At 41.4% G+C, this 19,089-nt stretch overlaps 1 protein-coding gene and 1 long non-coding RNA gene across 7 annotated transcripts in view; one reads left to right on the top strand and one right to left on the bottom strand.

Annotated features, from left to right (window-relative positions):
• The window catches only part of ENTPD1 (ectonucleoside triphosphate diphosphohydrolase 1), a 132,206-nt gene that overhangs the window by 62,233 nt on the left and 50,884 nt on the right, over nt 1–19,089 (top strand). The window lies entirely within an intron of this gene.
• Nucleotides 548–2,733, bottom strand: LOC132685077 (uncharacterized). Its single transcript, XR_009612934.2, has 3 exons — nt 2,495–2,733; nt 2,036–2,110; nt 548–718 (listed from the first exon to the last, which is right to left on the bottom strand). It is a non-coding gene; the product is annotated as an uncharacterized LOC132685077 (long non-coding RNA).

Below are 19,089 nucleotides of genomic sequence, written 5' to 3'. Positions count from 1 at the left end.
TGGAAGAAGATTCTAGTTTCATTCCCCAGTCACTCCAAGGCCTTGGTGGACCCAGGATATGGAGGTTCTGTACTTGTATGGCCTTCTGAGTTGCATACGGCATTTGACTTGCTGTTCCCCCAGAAATCATTTGATGTACACCCCAAACACTCAGGGCCTGTTGGAAAGCACCCCTAGGCCTAATACTCTTTCTCTTGGAGCTGGCAGACAATGGAAGGAAAGAGTTACTTGGGGAAAGAAGTAAAGCTGGATGTCAGAGTGGGGTTAGGATTCAAGCATCAGGGTCTACAGGGCTCCAAGACTCTCGCCACTCCATTCCCACAGGACAAGATAGTGATGGGGTGTGTTATTGGGAGTTTAAGCCTAAGGGAAGGATATGTGTGAGGCATAGGTGACAAGGACTGGGTTAGGTTATCTGGGGTGCTAGGGGCTGACAGGCCCATTTGGAGAAGTCAGAAAACACAGGTAACAGACTCTATTGTTGCATATAAGCTGGCAGGAACTGCTTTGATGAGGGCATAGTGCCAGCCCACATGACTGGGCAGCCACTGTGGAACTCATCCTCCCTGATTTCTCTTCCATTGCCAAAACTCAGCTCTTCTTTGATTCTGTCTCTGTGTCTCCTGCTGCACAGGCTGCACTGGCTGGAAAACTCCCTTCCATTGTCACAAATTGTATTCGAGAGGGTTTCTTGTTCCAGGCCAACTCCATTGATCTCCTAAGAAAAAGAGGTAGAGCCGAATGTTCAAGCATTTGGATGAACCAAACCTCCAATCCTAGTTCTGCCTCTTACTAGCTATATCATCACCGCAGGCAGGTAACTTAACTTTTCTGAGTCAGTGTTCTCAACCAGTACAATATGATTAATTTTGTATTGGTTTGTTCAGAGGGCTAAATGAGGTAATGCAAGCCCAACCATGGCTCAAGCAGTGGTTGTTGGCGTAGTCTATTGTGGCCAAGATCATAAGGTCACAGGACATGAAAAGCAGCCACAAAACCCAACCTAGACATTTATGAGGCAGAAACCACCTGTGGTGACCTTCTTAGAAGATGGCTATGTTAACTGGCCATACTTGACTGAAGGAAGTGGGTAGGTGGTAGGTGGGGGGAGGGGTAGGAGGAGATAGAAAAGGGAAGAGTTAAATGAGTGTCAGTTCCTCCTAATAACGAAGAGCATAGTGTTCCCACCATCACACAGGCTTGTGCTTACATTCCAGCTCTGCACTTACTGTGTGACAATGAGCACATTACTAAACATCTGACCCCCAGTTTCCTCAAGTGCAAATTGGCCTAATGATATCTATAGTGTTGTGAAGATTTCATGGATGGTGCACGTAGTGTTTAGCATAGTGCCTGGTACCCAGCAAGCGCATAACAAACGGTAACTGTGAGGATGAAACTGAGAGTTTTCCAGTGCTGCTCTTTCCATCCAAGGAGGCAGGAAGGAGACAGGGTGGGTACTTGGTAAAACTGGGTGCTGGTGAAGTGGATGTGGCATCTGAGAGCTTCATTTCTGGACCTCTCTTCTATATCCTGAGCCTTATGTCCTCCCACCCTGCTGCCCAGTGCCTGGGTGCTACCAAAGTCCCTTTCCTCCAACCCATCCCAAGTGTTGTCCCTTGCCCTCCTCCTATACTGCCTCCAAACCCATGTTCTTTCTATTCAGCTTTTCCACAGCCAGGTTTGGGGAACACAGTCCATCTCAACATTTCACGTTAAGGTGTGAAGAACCACACAACTCCCTTCCACTTTAAGGCCCCAGAGTATTTCTTTACTCCCCTGAATTGGAAATGAGAATGAGAAGCAGTGGAGTAGAGAGTGTACTTTGAGCCCAAGGACTTCCATATTGCCCTGAAAGGAGCCTGCAAGACAAGCCTGGAGGAAGGGCAGAATCAGCAGGGGAGGGAGAAGGTGTGGGTTTCCCTAACCTCCCTACAGCATCCCCTTTCTTTGCCTGAGAAGGTGAACCCTAATTCTAGAACTTGAAGCTGATGTTGCTTTCCGAAGAATAGGGTGACCCAGGACTGATACTCACCAAGCCAGGCTCAGTCCTAGATTCTGGCTTCCAGTGTACTGTCAGCAGCAAAACCTGGTTCCCAAACCACCAAGTCTAGTGAGAAAAAGTATCAGCAAATGGTGAAGTGACAGGAATCTTTGCACCCACCCTAGACTTTTCTATCATGAGAAAAAGAAGAATCCTGGAAATTTGGGAAATTAAAACACTTTTCAACACCATTTACAGATGTAAAAAGCCTCTGGTTACTTGGGTATTGCTCATTTGCATATTTGATTTTATACATTGATTCAAAATGAAGTTATGGCCTTGCAAGCTATAATCATCATTATCATAATAATCATAATCATTGATTTACAGTTCATATGGGAGTTTCTGAAAGATTATTCAGTTTAATTCTTTTAGCAAATCCATCAAATAGGTAGTACTGTTAATCCTCCTTTTACAGTTGAAGAAACAAAGACTGAGAATGTGACTTACTCAAGATCCCAGCTCCTGTAACCTCTGGGTGTTGTTTTGCTGTTGCTTTTTCATTTAGGTAGTCTGCTGCCAACTTTAGAATAATTCATGGAAAGGTGTGAGGCTATGGCTCTTTGCCTCTTCCAATGTGAAGCATAATAAGCTGCATTAATTTCCAGGAAAAGGGCTGAGAGAGAAAAAAGGAGAATACATCTATGATTCATTGATACAACTTTTAAGGAAATTTGATAAGTCTAGAATTTCAAGCTTTCTTTTGACCATCTTCATTTTTTTTTTTCGAATCAAAGTTTAACCTATTGAAATAAATATACTTTTACTCTACCTAAACATGAAGCTCCACATGTCACAGGGCTTAGAAGGGTGGGTCTCCTAACTGATTGGAGGCAGTGAGTTCTATTTCTTATTTAAAGTCATAAATGTTTTAGAATAGGGAGGGAATGTTAAGATATTGTTTGTATGAAAATACAAAAGCATGAGATTGGAAGCTTGTTTCAGGGCTTTGGATGAGAACAAAGGAGGGAGAGTGAAAACCGACATTGTTGTATGAGTATAAGATAAAACCACCCTAGTCAGGTGGAAGCTTTGGATGAAGTATTTCTATTAAAAAGCAAAGACAGAAGCAAAATAAACTGTGAATGGAGTTTTCCAACTAAAGGAGGTCTTTGCAAACCAGATATTCTAATAATTAGTATTTCAAAGATACTATGCCAGCTTGGTCTTGGGGAAGTTGCTTAATCTGTCTCATTTGCATTTTCCTTATCTGTAAAACAGGAACTAAAACAGTAGTTAACTTATAGTTCCTTTAAGAGTATTAAATGAGAAAAACAATTTTTATGTGGTGTGCCTAGTACAGTGCTTGGCATGAAGATCACAGTAGATGTTGGCAACACTTTCCTTTGTTACCCCCACCCAACCCCTTTCAATTATGAAAGTTTGAAACACTGTAACTTTACCTAGATATTGATTGGAAATCTAATTTTCCAAAAATATATGAAAAATTCTTAATATTCCTCATAGATACTTTTTGCGAGTTAGAGGAGGATTTTAGTGCCCTTCTTCCATCTTCTTTGATTTAATTCTGATTCAAAAGAAAGATATGGCTAAGAAGTAGGAGAAATGAATAGTTGATTTAGGCATTAATAATCTTGAAGGAGGAAAACAAGGCAACCAGCACTTGGCCTCAATTTTTAGGAAGAAGGATTAAAAAAAATCAGAAAAATGATAGGTGAGATCTCATGGTCAGATTTGCTAAAGAATATGGCTCAAAAGGATAGGAGTCTAAAAGTGATATAACCAACTAAATGAGCAATCAGATTATGTGATCGGAAGTAATCTTAATGGATAAGAGAAGTGAAAGGCATTTAAAATACTTATTTGACCAGAGGGACCTTGATAAGGAGTTTAGAAATTAGGGGTGAGTTTAATTTTATTTTATATATTTCTCCATTTTCTCAAAATTTCTAGGATCACCATGGCTTTTATAAAATAAAGTCCTCCCCCCCACCCAAGGATTTGTACGATAGAGACAAAAGATGGCAAGTAGTCAACAAGAACGTTTAGAAGCTAGGAGAATTCTTTTAAAAGTAGCATCCCTTGGGCTAAGTATCACTTGGAGATGAGGCATGCAGGAAAATATGCTAAAGATAACAAAAAAAGTTATTTTGATTACGGTTCAGTGCAAGACATGAACAGGAAGAGGGATTCACAATGGTAATGGATTATGCAAAAGAATTGGAACCTCTGAACTTCTATTTTGCTTGAGTCTAGAAAGTTCAATCAATTCAAAGTGAAACATACCTCATTAAGAAGTCATTGAAACAGATGAGAAGTTATTAAGAGAGTCCATGATTTTTCTAAATGAATTTAAAGAACTTTATAGACACGATGGTCTTTAAGTTCTCAGAGTTAGTAACCTAAATCATAAAATATGGGGGACGATAGGTTCAGGAAACTCCACATGAGGTTGATTCTTGGCAAAGTCTTAAAATAAATATGGAAGATTTGTTAGCAACCAAAAAAGAAAGCCCAATCACTTGAAACTGGCATGGATTTATTAAATCAAGTTATATCAAATTGCCCCAATTAGGAAGATGCATAGGAGGATGTTAGAGTTAATGAATTTGGAAGTCTCTCAAATTCATAGAAATAGTGTATTTTATTTCAGCAAGAGGTTCATAAAATTTTTTATAGAACATTTAAAACAAAACCAAAAAGAATAATATACCTCTATATACCCATTACCCATCTTCAACAGCTATCAATATTCTGAGATTTTTGTTTTCCCTGTTGCTCTCCCCTCCACCAGGTCTTTTTATTGTTGGTATTGGAATACTTTAAAGCAAATCCCAGATATAATATCATTTTACTTGTAAGTACTTCAGTATGAGAAAAACGTATAATATACAACAGTATGAGAAAGACGTATGACAAAGTCTTTCATGATATGCTTAAAGATGAGTTGGAGAAACATGGATTGGATAAGAATGAACTCAGAGGATTGGTATTTAGTGTGAATCATGGCTAAATCATGTTGACAAACGGTTTGAAATCCACCTTGAGGAAAGGTTATAGGGGAACATACCACAAGGTTCTGCACTTGTCCCAGTATTATTTGGCACATTTTATCAATGATTTGGATGAAACCATAGGAAGCACATTTAGCAAATTTGCCAGTAATACACAGCTTTTAGTGAGAGTGCAATATATTACATAAAAGAATCAAGTATCATCAAACCAGAAAGATGGGCTGGAGCCATAAGGCTGACATTTAAATGATAGACACACCCCAAGAGAGAATCCTGACTTGGAGATAGTTTGTGTGAAAAAGATCTGTAGGTTTTACTGGACCGCAGTTTTCAATATGAGCATCTAAAGCAACTAGTCATACTAGGTGGCAGCAATTAAAGTTAAGTTTCCAAATCAAGGATATAATAACTTCACTCTCTCTGTAGTACTACCCTCAGTTCAGAGCAGTGTTTTGTCTTAATTATTTTTAATGTTTATTTATTTTTGAGAGAGAGAAAGACAGCACAAGCAGGGGAGGGGCAGAGAGAAAGGGAGAGACAGAGTCCAAAGCAAGCTCCAGGCTCTGAGCTGTCAGCACAGAGCCCAACACGGGGCTCGAACCCATGAACCATGAGATCATGACCTGGGCCAAAGTTGAACCGACTGAGCCACCCAGGTGCCCCCAGAGCAGTGTGTTTTGAGAGAGACATTAACAAACCAGAGGGCATCTAGTAGTGGGTAATTAGGGTGACATGAGATCTGGCAAGGTGAGACATGAGATCTGTAAATGTGGTTAATGGATCTGGGGTTATTTGTCCTCAAGAATGGGAAACTGGGTATCTTTGTGGATTAAAAATGTTAATGAAGAGAAGTAAACATACTGCATTGCATCATAGTTTAAAGCTGAAATCAGTGGGTGGGAGTTAGAATGAAACAAAACTTGCATCGTGATAAAGAGCTTCCTAGAGATTAGCCATGTCTGCCAAAAGCATGCACTACATGGACATGTATTTCTGTCAGTGGAGAAGGATACGGCAGAGGTTAAATACCCAGCTTTCAAGAATTCCATAGAAGTAGATTTTCTGCTTAGAAGCAATTTGAAACCTTGGCTGCACATTAGAATTACCTGAGGGGTTTTAAAAATGACTAGTGCCTGAGCCCTAACCCCAGAGACTCTGATGCAGTTTCTCTGGATGGGACTGGAAAAAGTTCTAGGAGATTCTCCTGTGCATTTGGGGCTGGGAACCTTGGAGTGCATGAACTCTAAGCTTCTTTCCACTTTGAGATTTTTTTTGATCTGAAAAATATGTACCACATTCATGGAGTATTAAAAAGTCAAAATGGTGGAAAGCCTAAAGATGACAGTGAAGTCAGACACAAAACTGAGCTCAGGGAAGAAAAGAGAATTGGTTAAGCGAGACTGAAAGTGCCAGAGGCTACGAGGAGAGAGTGCATCTTAGAAGAGGGGGTGCCCCTGTCTTTGGTAAGAAGGTAAGAATGAGGCTGAGTGAGAATGGTAGAGGGGATGAGAGCGTGACTAAAGAACATGGGGGTCTGAAGAAGAAGCTAAATTCAGGATGGTCCCAGGAAAACTGGGATGGTTGATCATCCTAAAATTGCCCTCTGGCCCCTAAATGAGGACAGCACAAGAGACCTTTTCTTATCTTAGTCCCTCCCCCTCGCAGAGTGAAGCTGTGTTGTGTATACATCTGAGTGGGTCATACTGGCATAGTGAGCATCAGCAGAGGTTACAGTTCATGCTCCCTCTAGCTGTTGGTTCCCGTCACGGGGTCTTGCTTGCCGGGCATCTTGCTGGGGTGCTAGTGTTGGGCTCACTTCCTTTGGGCTGCCTGCGAATCCCTTACCCTACCTCTCTCCCAAATCCCTGCTGAAACCTCTTAGAGTGATTTTGAACCTTGTTTCTCTGAAGAGCTTCCTAGAAGTTCCCTCACTGTTATTTCAGTCCCCCTCTCACCATGATGTTAAACAATCTCGAAGGTGACTTCCCAAATCTGGCTGGCTTCAGGGATAGTGAACAAGGGCTGCCTTTAAAAAGTAGGCTAGATGGGGCGCCTGGGTGGCTCAGTCGGTTAAGCGTCCGACTTCAGCTCAGGTCACGATCTCATGGTCCATGAGTTCGAGCCCCGCGTTGGGCTCTGGGCTGACGGCTCAGAGCCTGAAGCCTGCTTCCGAGATTCTGTGTCTCCCTCTCTCTCTGCCCCTCCCCCGTTCATGCTCTATCTCTCTCTGTCTCAAAAATAAATAAACGTTAAAAAAAAAAAATGAAAAAAAAAGTAGGCTAGAGGGGTGCCTGGGTGGCTCAGTCAGTTAAGCGGCCGACTTCGGCTCAGGTCATGATCTCGCGGTCCGTGAGTTTGAGCCCCGTGTCAGGCTCTGTGCTAACAGCTCAGAGCCTGGAGCCTGTTTCAGATTCTGTGTCTTCCTCTCTCTGACCCTCCCCCATTCATGCTCTGTCTCTCTCTGTCTCAAAAATAAATAAACATTAAAAATTTTTTTTTTAAATAAAAAGTAGGCTAGAGGTAGCTGAGGGATTCCCTATTAGGAACAGGCTAGAGGCATGCTGCTTTCACGATCTCTTTCTCATCAAAAGAGAAATATGGGTGGGAGATGTTGAGTCATTTACAAAAATAGCCCAGAGGAAATCCCTCTGAAATCATAGGAGAAATGCCCAGAGTTGTGCTTTAAATATAAAGAATAAATTGGATGGTCTTCACTGACTGTACCCCTAGTAGGCCTCACAACTGCTCTGCAACTATTTTTTTAAATATCCACCATTGACTAGGGGGTAGTTAGAGTGCATTATGAATTAAAGCAGTAGTTTTCAAAGTATGATTCCTGGAGTAGCCACAGCAGCGTTACCTGGCAACTTATTAGAAATGCAAATTCTCTGGCTTCACACATAGTAAGACATAGTAAATCAGTAACTCTGAGCATAGGATCCAGCAGTTTTGTTTTAACAATACACGTAGGTGATTTTGAGTGGGTTTATGGTTGAGAACTGGATTACAGAAACTGTGTCCTTAGAATGTTCTCTAAAGGACTTGCCCAGAGCCTGCCCTTTGACGTAGGCAAACTGCAAGCCAAAGGAACTTCAGTTCTAACCACCGAGCCAGGGTGGGGGTGGGGTTAGTATTTTGCTTAGTAAAATAGGTCATGTGACAGGAGAGAAAAACTACAAACAAGGAAGAGTAAAATCAAATAGAATCAGAGTGATAAAGCAGTGGACAATCCAATTAATTCATGTCATTACAAAATTCGAAAGTCATTATTCAAATGACTATAATTATGAATACATACCTACATAAAAAGGAATTGTATGATATGAATTGGATTTTTAAATATGCTGTATTTTGTTTCACCTTGGAGATGTGATTTATTGTGAGAACATTATACAGTAGGTTCTGATCAGTCCTCAATTGAAGGTCTATGTTGACAGGAAAATGGAAGAAACATGCTGAATTTTAATAATTCAGCTGATTTAATAATATCAGCTAAAAGATAATTTAGCTGCTACAGTTTTATTTTCTTGGAGTTACGTGGTAAAGAATCACAGATACCAAAAATGTGAAAAAGTTATGATCTTAATCATAACCATATCAGCCACAACAATAACAATCATAACTACAATTGCCATTTATTGAGTGCCTATGCTGTGTGCACACACTGCTGTGTGCTTGGCACTAGGGATGAAGTTGTGGACAAGCAGACATGGTCCTTGCCCTCTGAACCAGTGGTTCCCAACCTCGGCTACACATTAGATGTACCAGGGAGCCATTAAAAGATTGCAATGTGTAGGCCCCACCTGCAGTAATTCTGATTTAATTTGTCTGGGGTGGAACGCAGGAGTTGGTATTTTCCCCAGTGAATTTAATATGCAGCCAGCATTGAGGCTGGTGTGGTGGAATACTTACATATGTAGATAATTAATTACGATAGCTTTAAGTGATAGAAAAGTTTCGAGTGTCATGCAGAGTGCCTGCTAGTGTGAGTTCATAAAAGGGTTCCCTGAGGCGTCCTTGAGGGAGTCACTTTCAGTTGGGATCTGAAGGCTGAGTAGAAAATAGCTAAACAAAGGAAGTGGGAGGAGAATGTTCCAGGCAGAGTAAAAAAATTGTGCCAGGACCCTGTAGCAGGGGGAGAGTGGTGAAGTGAGGCGGAGGGGAGGCAGAGTGAGGGGAAGAGTGGTGATAAGAGAGTCTAGAAACCCAGAAAGGGTAGAGCACACAGAACCTATGGCTTGCATGAAGGTTTATGGTTTTTATTCTAAAGTAATGGGAAGCTCTGAAGTGTTTTAAGTAACTAGTGGGTGATGTGATCATATAGGCACCTTGAAAAGATCACTCTGGCTTCAGTATAGAAAGTAAATTGTCGAGAGGCAAGAGTGGATGCAGGGAGATGAGTTAGGAGCCTGCTGTGGGAGGTGGTGGTGGTTGGACTAAGGAGGTGGCAGTGTGATGGAGGGGGATGGGGAGGCATCAGAATCTTTGGGAGGCAGGACCCAGGACTAGACACAAAGTCTCAGAAAAATTTCCTGAATAAATGGGTTGTTTGGGTGTGAAGGGTGAGGGTGAAGAAGAAATGGAGGATGATGCTGTTCTTGGTATCACAACTGGGTGAGATCTCAGTAGAGATGTTCACTGAACTATAAATGTTGAACTATGGGAAGTCGGAGGAAGAACAGGTTTGGGGGGAGGGGAGAAACATGCATTCTGTTTGAGTAGAATGGGTTTGAGGTGTCTGTGAGTCATCCAAGCTGAAAGGGCAAAGAGGGAGCCAAAAAGTCAAGAATACGTATGTCTGGACTAAACATAAGTTAAACTATTTCCCACACATTGACAGTAGTAACTGAGGCCATGGGGTCCGTTGGGATCACTCTAATCACTCTTTTCATACAGAGCTCACTACATCTTCACATCAACTTCCCAAAGTAAGTGATGGATGTTTTAAAAATTTTAGTCTAGAAAATGAAGATTTAGGAAGTTAGAAAGTTTAGAAAGCCCAAGTCATACAACTAGTAAGATGCAGAGTTGAGAGTTTATCCTATGAGATTATTACATAGTCATAAAAAAGGAGATGCATTACTACTTAATCATACTCTCTTTAATCAGAATGACTCATTGCCAGAGACAATGTAGAGTTAACCGTACTTGCTTAGAAAGAACCAGCCAAATGTGGAGTTCCTTCTATTATAAACCTATCATTTAGGGCTATTATTCTTTGTAATTTAGTGAGAAAATATTCCATGGAGTTTATGACTAAGCGCTGGGATCCAGATTTGGGATTTACTACCCAAACATTTGTCCTCTTACTTCCTACAGTACATGCAGACTGAAGTTGAGGTTTCCTGGCAGCTCACTAAAAATAGTCAGAACCATGGAGTTGAGAAGTAAAACATTTGAAATATTCGAATCCCCCACCCTTTTTCTTGATGGAAAATGTTGTATACTAAAAATTCAAATCAATCTTATCCATTCATTTATTCAACTGAACTGACATATGGAGTATTGACATAGGCCAGACCCTTTGCTGGTTTCTAAAGATCTAAAAGATACTCTGTGTTCTCAGGGCACTTATTCTCATGGAGGAAACTGACACAAGTTAAAGGCCATTGTAGCACTGGGCATGGGTGCCATGAGACAGATGCAGAGGAAGGGCAAGAGGCTTTCAGGAAGACTTTCTGGAAGCAGTGACACATAAACTGCTTATTCTCTCTCAGCCTCCATTTCCCCAGAAGATAGTTAGATAAAGAAGTGAGAGGAAAGAATAGTGTTTTAGACAGAAGAAAGAAGCAGAAACATTGTGTAAGGCATAAGGATATGAAAAAGGGCCAGTGTAGAAACTAACACCTTGAAGTATACCTGGGGACATGGCCTCCAAACTGTTGTTAAAGAGTTTTGCTTTTATTTTGAGACATTGCTCAGAGAATCAGAAGTTCACACTGGTGGGATTGTAGAATCAGGTTTGCATTTTTAGGATGTTTGTGCTGGCTCTAAAGTAGAAAATGGACTGGAAGGGGAAGAGCCTGGATATGAGAGGGCCTCTATAGAAGCTGTTGTAGAAGTCCAGGCAAGAAGAGATGAATGAAAGGATTTGAGAGATACTTCGTGGGTAGAATCAATAAAACTTGGAGCTTGATCAGAGGGAGAAGAAGGAGTTTAGGGACACCGGTGGTATGGTGGTGACCTTCACTGAGCAGATTATAGAGAAAAATTAGTGTGGGGAAGACAGTTAAGTTTTAAACGTGGTGATTTTGGCTGTAGAACATTAAAGCAAATATGTCCAGTAGGTGACTAGAATTACAGATTTGGAGCTCAAGAGCAAGTTCTGGACTGGAGATAATAGATGAGAGAGTCATCTCCATACAGATTAGGGAGTCATCTCCATACAGATTAGGGAGTCATCACCCTTGAGTTGAGTGTATGTATATAAAATGAAATGAGCCAAGGTTCTCAGAACACTATGGAACATCCCTATTCAAAGGGTATGTTGAGAAAGAAGAGCCAGTAAACCAGGGGTCAGAGAAATAGGAGGACTATTACAAGAGAGCCTGGTGTCATGGAAGCCAAGAAAGGAGAGACTTTATGTAGTAAGAAATTAACAGTGTCAAAGTCTATAGGAAATGTAAATACTGAAAAGCATCCATTGGCTGTTTCTATGAGTGGCTTTAGTGGGATGGTGGGACAGAAGCCAGGTGTGGTGGATCAAGGAGGGAGTAGGTTGTGAGGAGGTGGAATTTAGGAATGCCCAGAGTATACAGAGAAAAAAAAAAAACAAGTTAGAGGAAGTCACATCTTAAGAACTGCTGGGGCATGACGGGTCAGGTCACTGGAGATGCTGGAGGGAAAGAGCTGGAGGCAAGAGAAGTGGAATGAACATACCAGTAACCATATAAAAATCTAAGAAGAGAGGAAGTGGCCTTTCCCCACCCAGTCCTGAGAGAATAGGTAGAGGGTGGGCCCAATAGTTTCTTTGTTATCTAACTTAACTATCCCATCCCTAAAGATGGGTCTACCAATGTGTCATTCCCAGAGGTCAGTTCTAGGCAACAAAGACTTTCCCAAAAGGTGGAGTAAAATTTTCCTCTTCGACTCAAGTGTTCCCCAGAGTACTTGGGTTTTCAGGAATTTCTATAAAGAGTTTGAACTATTTTAGCCATCATTTCCAAGGACCATAATGTATGCTTCGTTTTTTGTGGTATGCTGAGGTGGAGACACTTTCCCTTCCATTCAGAACAATATTATAACTCCAAAGAAGAGAAAGCATATGGAATCACTCTTGTCTGCTTTGGCCCCCCCAAGTCTGTTTCCTTGTCTGGCTGCACTCCTCCTACCTCTGTAAGTCTGAGCAAGTAAGATAGCAGACTGTATGGGTGTCAGCAAGAAGTCAATAGAATGTGCTGTACACATGCCTTTGGTTGTCTCTGCGTTGCGTCCATATTCTACAGACAGCCTGTGTCTTACGGAATAAAAAGAATGACAATCCCATGAAATTCAACATGCAAATGATGAGTGTATAAGGCATAATACCCACTTATTGTTTAACAATGATCAGCTCATTATTTACCCTGTTAGTTGTGGCAAGACAGCTTGGTGGACGTGAAATCATAGTCAGGGAGGGGTATCTAAGATAATGAGTTAGTCTCATTATCTTAGAGGGGTCCTCCTTCATCACTATGGAGAAAGAACTTTCAGGGAAGTGGCATACTTGATTCCATGGCGAAGGCAGCTTTCCCCCAGACCATGCTGGAGACACACCATGCTGTCTGATTCTTTTAGTTGCCATTTCACTCCTCACAGATGACCCCACCTCACCATATTTACAAATTCTTTCTTCATTCAGGGTACAAAATTGAGTAGGACACCACTTTCTTAGTTGTATTCTGGGTTTGAGGAAATACTTAAGTCACAGGACTGAACATACACTTAAGATAAAAGAAAGTGTGGGCAATTTTGGTAGGATCTGCTCTCATCTGGTTATGTGTTGGTCTTACTAGTTTTACCCTAGAAGGACACCCCTTTCTCCAAGATCCAGGGAACTTTCTGTAACCCCTCCTGCCTTCCGCCTCCCTAAGCGAATACAGAAAATAAACTAAAAAAATCTAGGGACTCTTAGGTTGTCCTTCCCAAATATCAGCTGTATCTGTTACACCCTTGACAGGAACTAGATACTTATTCAACCTAAGATTGAGTTCTCATATAAGTATCTAAAGTACAGATATTCTGTGTTGCTGGTTAAAGAGAGAGCCAGCTGCTTAATACTGATGATCTGTGATGGTTACCAGAGAATTTAGAAACTTGACTATATCTTATCCAGAGAGGTGTTCCCTCTTGTATTTACATAACAGCAGAGGTACCTAAGAGGAGATGCCAAATTTCCCTCAAAATAAAGCTCTGAATCCACCCAAAGCTCTGCCTCAAAGATACAAAAGAGATTAAATGACCTGAGAAGAATGAATGAGTGGGGATCCAGAGATGGCTACTTGGCCTCATCAAGGTTGGTCAGTGGGTAGCAGGGTGGCAGTGAGCAGAGAATCCGTAAAGTCAGCATCAAACCACCAATGCAAAACTTCCCATTTACTCATTCCCTAACTTCTGGGCTCCTAGCATCTTTGCCACTTTACTCTAAACTGGAAACCCTCTGTAAATATTTCTTCTTCAACTCAAAGCCTCTGGATTTTCAGGAATTTCTATTAAGAATTTTAAATTACTCAGGGAAACGAGGAGGGAAGGGGAAGAGGAAGGAGGAGAAGGAGGGAGGAAAAGGAGAGAGGGAAGGAGTAAGGAAGGTCATGTGGTAAAATATTTTAAGAATTGCTTGGTGCAGAAGGGAATCAACATGCAGACCTGGGACTGCTGTCCTTGAGAGGACCTGCTTGCTGGGTTGAATCCCTTTGATCGTGTCTGGGGGCTTGGGTTTCAGAAGAGTTGTCACCATTCTGAGGATTGATGGGGATGGCTTGCTGTGCTTGTACTGTGCAGGTAGCGTGGTTTGTGCTGAGCCCCTGCTTTCCTTCTGGGAAAGGAATTCCATCTGGAATATTGGTGTATGCTGAATGGAAGGTGCCTATGTATCAGCTCCCAGTGAAAGCCCTGGGCACTGGGTCTCTGGTGAGCCTCCCTGGTAGGCAATATTTCACATATGTTGTTCTAACTCATTGCTGGGGGAATTAAGTATGTCCTGTGGTCTCCACTGGGAGAAGACTCTTGAAAGCTTGTACCTGTTTTCCCTAGACATAGTTCCATGCTTGTTTTTTTGTTTTTTTTTTTTTTTGTCTTTGCTGATGCTTCATATCCTTTCACTGTAATAAATCTTAAGCCATGAGTATGACTATATGCTGAGTCCTGAGTCCTAGCGAATCCATATTCTTCCAGAGATGTCTATGCCTTTATCCAATGGGAACATACTGTACATATTGCTCCACATTTTGCTTTGCATGTATAAAATATTTTGAAGACAGTTTGTATCAACATTCATAGATCAAAATCTTTTTTTTTCATGCCTGAATAATATTATCTGCTGTGTTTTAGAATTTTAATATCCAGACCCCAATTAATGGACCTTTGTCATTTTTAATCTTGCTATTACAAATCATGCTGCACCAAACATCCTTATACATTCATCTTTTCATATATTCATAAGTATCATTAGCAGGTTAAATTTTTAGAAGTAGAATTCTTAGGTTACAGGATATGTACACTTCACTCTTTCATACATATTACAAAATTGCCACCCATCAAAGTTGTATGAATTTTTACTCTCACCAACATGTAAGAAATGCCTGTTTCCCCGCTTCCTTGTTATTTCCTTGTTGATAAATAGAATTTCTCTATTGAATTTCCTTACTGAAAACTCACCCTTGTTAGGTATACAGTTCTATGAATTTTAAACAAATGTATATAGTCATCTAACTACCCCCACAATCAAGATACGGAGTATTTCCATGATCTCAGAAAATTCCCTCATGACCTTTTGCATTTTGTAGTCAGTCCTCTGTTCCTGAACCTCTACCCATTGATCTGATTTCTGTCCTTAGTTTTGCCTTTTCCGGAATACTATATAAATGAAATCCTACAGTATGTAGCCTTTTTGAGTCTGGCTTCTTTCACCTAGCATAATGCTTTTGAGATTCATTCATGTTGTTGCATTTATCAGTAGTTTATTCCTTTTTTGTTGCTGAGTAGAATTACACTGTATGATTGTGTCATAATTTGGGTACATTCACTAGTTGATGGGCATTTGGGTTATTTTGAGTTTTGGGTGATGTTACAAATACTTAGGTACAGGTTTTTGTGTAGGCTTATGTATTAACTCTCCTTGGATAAATACTTAAGAGTGGGGTTGCCTGGTCATATGGCAATTATATGTTTAACTTCATAAAGGACTGCCAAACTCTTTCCAAAGTGGCTGTGCCATGTTGCATCCCCGGTAGCAACATGAGAGTTCTAGTTGCTCCACATCCTTGCCAACATTTGGTATTGTCAGTATTTGGGGGGGGGGGGGGGCATTCTAATAAGCATTTAGTAATGTTATCAAATAAAAAAAACTTTTCTATTCTGATAAGTGATAAAAGTTATCCCATTTTTTCATTTGCATTTCTTTAATTAAGGACACTGAGAATACATTTAATATATTAAGAATATATTTCTTTGAAGTGCCTATTCATGGTTTTTGCTTATTTTTCTATCAGATAGGTTGATCATATTCTTAATGATTTTTAATGACTCTATATATTAAGGAAACTAACTGGTTCATAGCTGTTACAAACATTTTTCATACTTTGTAACTTTTTACCTTGTTTATGGCATATTTTGCTGCAGAAATATTTTTATGTTGCTTCTGACTTTTATATCTCATGGGTGCAAAGATGTGGAGATAGAAATGAGAGAATTTATGAATGTAAGGTATAGAACACAGGGGACTGTAAGTCTAGGTAACCTGAGTGAGTCAGTTTACTCCACCTTGGCTCTGACCCCCTACTCTGGTGATATATGGCCAGTACAGATTTTCATAGTCTTTGTCACTGGCTGAAACTAACCAAAGCTTATTGACAAATGCAGCTGCTCTGAGAAAGGGCAGAGTCCCCAGGGTGCATTTCTTCAATTCAGTTGTGGAAGAGGATTCATTTAGTGAAAGCAATGTGCTTAGTGCAAAGACCATCAATACATGAGATTGTTACACTTGTTGGCTGGGACACAGGGAATTCCTGTCTGCAGTCTCAGTGATGTCACTTTGCTGGAAACAACCTTCTTCCTTGCCAGCCCTATACTTGAATACGGGATTCCATGATGACCACAAAGACTTATTGTGCTCCATGCAGTCTATGGGCAAAATAATTCAGGAGAGGCCAGAAGGGGTGTGGGTGAGGTGGTAGATGGTATGGTGGGAGGAAGTAAGGAGAAGAGCGAGGAAGGAGACTCCTTTGCTTCCTTATTTCTCATACATAGAGCCCCTATTGGCGTTTGATTTTTGCAGTCATTAACAATTTTTCCAGTCAGGCACACCAAATGCAAAGTCAGTTACTTGCTGCTAATCTGAAAAGAGCACAGCTCACAGCAAGAGCCTTGGAGAGGGGAACATGGGGGTGGCAGAATCCAATTTGCAGGAAGAGCTCAGCACCCCTACTCGCATTTCTACTGCCTGAGTGTCCCTAGCTGGGCTCCTCCTGCCCAAAGCTGAGCCTCAGATGGGGCTCACTCAGGACCAGCCAAGCCACTTTGTTAAGATAAATGTGCTCCTTTTCTAAAGAGTTGTGGGCTGAAATTAGTCAGCTAATTAACATTTCAAAGATTAGGAATAAATGATCATAAATAGAAGCAAATAGCTTCCTCTGAAGTCTGTGGTTCAAGGGATCAGTAGGACAGGGCATGGGTAATTTACTCAATTAATTATCTCTCCCTCTCTTTCCATTCCCATCCTCCACCTCTCCCTTCCCCTCTTATTCTCTGGATCTGTCTTCTTGCCCATGTCTCCCAAGCCTGGGTCAATCGTGTTTTCCCTCCCTCTCCTTTGCCTTTTGCCCTTTAACTGACTAGTCATCATTGAGGCCTTTCAGTTTATTTTTAGCATTTGTGTATTTGTTGACATTGTACTGACTTCCTTGACTTAAAAACACAGGAAAAAACCCCACCAAATTAAACAGCTTTGTCCTCAAATTTGACTCTGGATTTATTAATTGGGAAAATATGGGGGGTGTGAGATGAAATATGATCTTTTCATTTGAACAGAACTTGGGGTGTGTTCTTTTGCATCGAGTCAAGGAACGAAGCTGAGTAATTAATTTCTACATGTCCCTAATGCAGAGCAATGGCTGAGGCAGTGGAGTGGACATGAGAGACTTGGATCGAAACCCTCTCTGCCATTTGCCACACGTCTGTATGTATGACTTTGAGGGGCACCAGGGTGGCTCAGTCAGCTAAGCGTCTGACTTTGGCTTAGGTCATGATCTCATGGTTTGTGGGTTAGAGCTCCATGTCAGGCTCTGTGCTCACAGCTCAGAGCCTGGAGCCTGCTTCAGGTTCCTCTCTCTCTCTCTGCCCCTCCCCGCCCCCCCCCCCCCCAACAAACCAACAAACCAACAAACAAAATGTATGACTTTGACCAAGTCCCTTAACTTCTTGGGGAATTACAATCTCAGCCTCTGCTACTTAGCTCCAAGCTTCTGACTCCTAGGGACCGAAGACTCTATTTTAAAGGTAAAACATTGTCTGTTGTCACCTGTGACAACAGTCCAGACCACTCTTATAGCCAAATCCTCAAAGTCAGTCACTTTTCACTTCTGGATGATGGGACTGGCTCCCACATACAGCACCGGTACTATGTGCCAAGCACTGTACTAAGCCTCAGTCATGTGCTGCAGGGTAGGGCAGTGGTTAAAAGCCTGGCCTCTGGGTCCAGAATACCTGTGTTTACTTCCTGGTCCCAACATTTACATCGGTGTAACTTTGGGCAACTTACTTAGCTTCTCTGTGACTCACTTTCCTCATCTGTAGAGTGACATTAATGATGATAATAGTACCTACCTGTAAATTGTGAGCTTATTTAGAAAAAGGGTCTTTGCTAATGTAATTAAGGATCTTGAGATGAGTTCATTCTGTATTTAGGGTGGGCCCTAAATCCAATCACTGGTGTCCTATAAGAGAAAAGAGAGGGAAATGTAGCACACACAGACACAGGGAAAAAGGCCATGTGCAGGCAGTGATTGGAGCGATGTAGCCACAAGCCAAAGAATACCAGGAGCCACCAGAAACTGGAAGACGCAAGAAAGAAATCTCCTCCAGAGCCTTTGGCCCTGTTGACACCTTGATTCTGGACTTCTGCCTTCCAGAATTGTGAGAGAATAAGTTTCTATTGCTTTAAGTCACCAAGTTTGTGGTAGTTTGTTGTTGATAGCCTTAGGAAATTGATGCAGATGATAATAGTACATCTACGTCACAGGATTGTTGTGAGGGTTAAATGGGTGGCTATATTCAAAGTGCTAAGAGCAGAATCTGGAGTACAGTGAAGGCTCTTGAAGTATAGGCTGCTATGTATTGTTTGCTCATTGAATCTTACCTAGCAACCCTATGAAGTAGGTACTATTATGGACCCCATTTTGCACATGAGGAAGTGGACACTCAGAGAGGCTGAACAAAGGTGAGCTTGTCTGGGCTCTGCTATATCTTGAGCCACCCTTCAGATGTTTGTGGAATTTAGCATTCTGCTCATGGATCATGGTGACTATTGGCTCAGTGAACCCTCATGATGATGTTCTCTCAGCAAAGATTCTCTGGTCCTGATCCACCAAGGCCAGAAGGCATAGAGAAGACCTCCCACGTGGTAGTATTTATTCTTCCTGGATCCATCTCACCTGGTCTTGGCACAGTCTTTTCTTCAACAGAGCCATGTCTGCCTATATTTGGTTGTGTGATTGTGCTGTGACCTGACCTCATTGGGGTAGCCTCAGCACCTCATCACAAGAGGCAGGTGTGTGCTGCCTAAAAGGCCACATCCTCCCTTTCCAGGGACTTTAAAGGCCCTTGATGATTTCTTCTTTATCTTATGGTGCTGAGTGTAGATAATACAAATGACTA

The sequence above is a fragment of the Panthera onca genome, chromosome D2, assembly GCF_046562875.1.
Source record: "Panthera onca isolate mPanOnc1 chromosome D2, mPanOnc1 haplotype 2, whole genome shotgun sequence".
Taxonomy (NCBI): Eukaryota; Metazoa; Chordata; class Mammalia; order Carnivora; family Felidae; genus Panthera; species Panthera onca.
Note: the sequence above shows the minus strand (reverse complement) of the source record. Positions and strands in the feature narration are given on the sequence as shown.